Here is a 4,394-nt window from a genome sequence, read left to right as displayed (position 1 = left end):
TTGTAACGCTCTGATTTTTTAAACTGGAATGCTACACGGTGCTCATGACACCGAAGGACCATAAGCTAACCCATGACTAATATCTTTACCTGTATACTGCAAAAATGCTAGAAAACATAGAAACATGAACTAAAAGGCCATAAGGTTCAAAATGGATAAACATCTGAATGATAATAACATCTGAATAAGGTGGTATCACAATACCAAGACAAAACCAAAAATACTAAAGTCTAAACCAAGTCTGATATCTATTATGCATCTAGTCTGAAAGCCTCTACTATCTGAGTAATCTGAATAAGGAGATGATAGGATATGTCCCCAACTAACTCCATCTAATAAACTGACTAATGGGATAATGAAAAAATAATTATGTCCTTGAAGGATAAGGACTCACTTCTAACTCTGACTGTTAAAATCTACAATGCTATTACTGCTCTGGAACTCGTGCCTCTGAACCTATAGTGTAATATAAGAGAAAGCACCATAGAGAAAATATGCCAGTATGATTGAATGTACTGAGGATACGAGTGAGGTAGGCTAAATACAAAGGGTTTATATGCATGAACAATGCTAACTGATATGAACGTGAGAATACATAAATGCATAAGTAACTATAACTGAACTTGTGGTGATACTGACTACTGAGTCTAAATACTGACAACATAAGTTTACTAATACTGAGGTACTGAATAGATGAACAACTATTTTTGACAGTTCGAATTATGAAGAACTGGTCTGGTTGACTGTGTCTAACAATCCTGAAACTAAATAGTGATAACGTGAGTTATGATGACTGATATAACTGATATAACTGATATAACTGTAATGATCGACCTAACTGATGTAACTGATACTAAGAGACTGTATCTAACAGTCTAAGTTCTAATGGAACTATCTGAGTTTCGTTCTATATGGAGTAACTGAATCTGAGATCAGTCCTATCAAGAGGGTGATCTTTGAGTATATTGTTAATAAAGATTAATTGACTTATTCTGAGATCAGTCCTGCCTGGCGGGTGATCTCTAAATTTGATGATACTAATACAGATTGACCATAGTTGAGATCAGTCCTATCTAGTGGATGATCCTGAAGTCTATATATAATAATAAGGATTGACCGTATCTAACAGTCCTGAATCTGTATTACTCAGCTAAATTGAATGTATCTGGCAGTCTTAATTCTGTAACTGAAACAGTAGGATGTATTCACCTAACCGAAATGCCCCATGCTAAACTAACTGGGGTTTTGATATAACTGATAACATGAGTGATTGTATCTGACAGTCTTGAGTTTGATGGAACTATCTGAGTTCTTTACTGCAACTGAGTTGACTGTATCTGATAGTCTTGAAAATCTAAAGAACTATCAGAGTTCCTTTACTGAGACTAATACTGAAATTGTGGGAGGTAGTTGTTTAACAAACATGCCCAATATGTTCTAATATAGCTAAATTGGGGTCCAATCTCTACCCTGACTGAAAGGGTGTCAATACTGCACCACTGATAAAGACAGGCTGTGAAACCCTCTACTGGCAGATACTTAAAATGAGAATAGTGGAAACCCTCTACTAGCAGGTTAGGCCACCTTATCTACCCTCAACTAGCAGGTATGATGTCTCAACCTACGTTGGATACGTAGTTTTGGAACGCAAGGATTACTTCTAGGAATCACACCCTCTACTGGCAGGTGAGTTCCTATCTTTGGGTTCACTCAGTGCTAACTTCTACTCCCATCTGAATAGACATTGAACATGGATTACTAAACTGAACTGGACTGTGTTTACTAAGTTTTATGACTGATGGAATACTACTGATATCTGACAACTAACTGGGTTCATGAGATTACTGAGATTAATGAGAATACTGAGGTTACTGAGATTTTTGAGTATTGAGAACACTGAGATTGCTAAACTACTGAGATTTATTGAGATTTCTGAGGTTTCTGAGTTTTCCTGAGTCATATGACTGACTAAGTTCAATGGATCATGGCTTGACTGAGGATATAATAAAAACAAAACTTGGCTCTAGGTACACAACTATATTTTTTGGGTACAAGTACCCCCGGGACTCGATGGAAGAAAACTGACACACATGACACTTCTTGATCATAGGAATAACATCCACAATTCATAATACCATAAGTAGGGGATTTCATACTACACATGTTTCTCAACACCATATACATAAAAGGGAATGCGTATAACATGTAACTACTTGCATAACTTCAATTTCATGAGCATTCCATATCACAACAACAATTAGCATGGAATTCATGTTGAGTCGTAAGGAATAGAGCATGGTCTTGTCATTTAAGTTATATTTAGCTATAATACAAGATTTCTATTCTCTTAGATCTTTTATCAAACACCTTATATGTACACCTTATGGCATAGGCATATTCATCACCTTAATGATTTAAACCACCCAAAATTCATATATTTCAATTTGTATGTCATCCTAGTTTCATAAAATCACATAAAGATTCTAATTTGGGAGTTTTATAACAATCAATCACTCAATGCATGACTGAAAGTACTGGTAATAAGAATGCATATAAGAATACGTATAACTGATGAATTGAGTTTCTCATAATAAGAATGCATATTTGATGCCTAATTTTATGATTGACATGATATGTGAATACATGACTAGAAGTACTGGTAAGCTGATCACGCATATCTGATGCGTGAATACATAACTGAACTAACTCATGAATATGTGACTGAACATGTAATGGTAAAAATACCAAGTTTGAACTAAAAACTGAGCATGGAACCGAATACCAAGTTTGTTACTAAAATCTAAACATGAGAATGAGTAACTTCAAAGAAAACTGTTACCTTGAACTAAAAATACTGATGAGTCTGAGACTAATTACTCAATATGCATGAGCAGAAACATGAGAACATAACTGAGTCTGAGTGTGATACATGAACTGAACTAAGTCTGTAATACATGGCTTGCAACTGAGGTTAGAGCTTAAGGGTCAACTTATGAGTATCCCCTACTCCATACTAGATTTATTACATAAAGAGAGAATGGAATGCTTATGTTATGAAAGTTCAGGGAATCATAGCGTATTTCCCCCTTGAGACACTAGGTCCCTCACAAAATACTGAATTGGCTGAGTTACTGAGGGAGGCTGAGGCGATGCGCAAGGCACCTGGAAACTAACTCACGACTGATTATATGAGATCTGAAACTGAGGCATGACACATGAACTGAGATAATTACTGAACTGAAGCATACATTATAACTAGGATTGTAACTGATATGGAAATTGAGTTAAGATAGTCGCATAATAAAGGCTGTCATAAATCAAGGATCTGAATGTACACTCATACTCTAAATTTGTTTTTTCTTAATTTCTAAGTACAACCTCTTGCTAGTCATTTATTTACGTGTTAGCATGACATTCAAGCCTATCTCCATAACTATACCCTCGTGTAAAACAAGCATGTAACAATCTTCTCTTAACATATATTATTTACTCTCTTACTTATCTAAGCAATTGCTTATCACTATACTATTCTCACAAAGAGAGCTTACTAAAGGGGTTGAATTAAGAGGAACTAAAACATGAATGGACACTAGCTGAACTTGACACATGACTGAGGCCTAAGACATAGGATATCAATAATATGGATGTACCCAAAAGGTCTGAACTGAGGATATACATGACATATCCTGGATTAACTGATCAATAGGAGTGTAACATGAGTAATGGGAACTGAGCAATCTATAAAAAGTGACATGCGTACATGAGTCATGAGATGCATGACCTGAGGTTGGAGTTTCTATGTTCATGAGACATAATTCAGAATACTAAGTGAGCTAGAACTTCTTATGCGGGGAACTGAAAGCGCATAAGATTCAATGAAAAATGAGTGAATATAAGTTCTGTTCATGGAACTAAGTTATGAAACATGTGTAGGCATTATGCTGACTGGAGTGCAAAACTTTACACTGAGATAAAGATATGTCGGGAATCGTCTTACCTAACTATTTTTCTATACATACTGGCACTGCTACTGAAATCTGAGAGCCTAACTTAGGTACTTAATCTACCATCTCCCCCTTAGCTTTAAGCCATCATCATAAGTCTGTGAATACTATACTAATCTCGGAACTGAACTGCAATCAGCATCACATACTTACACTCTGATTGACACATGCTTACCTTACGAATCACATTATTTGCCTCTTTTTCCTCATATACTACTAATATCACATTACACCTTCATGCTTAATTTCAAGTCAATAAACTTAAATTTTTAACTCACACTGTTCAAGCCTACTGATTTATTCTGGCACAACTATCCCCATGAATACATAATCTAATCAATCCGAATAATATTATCCAAACTCCATTACCGCTAAACCCCTGGGTTCATG

This window comes from Capsicum annuum, chromosome 1 (genome assembly GCF_002878395.1).
Source record: "Capsicum annuum cultivar UCD-10X-F1 chromosome 1, UCD10Xv1.1, whole genome shotgun sequence".
NCBI classification, from domain to species: Eukaryota; Viridiplantae; Streptophyta; class Magnoliopsida; order Solanales; family Solanaceae; genus Capsicum; species Capsicum annuum.
Note: the sequence above shows the minus strand (reverse complement) of the source record.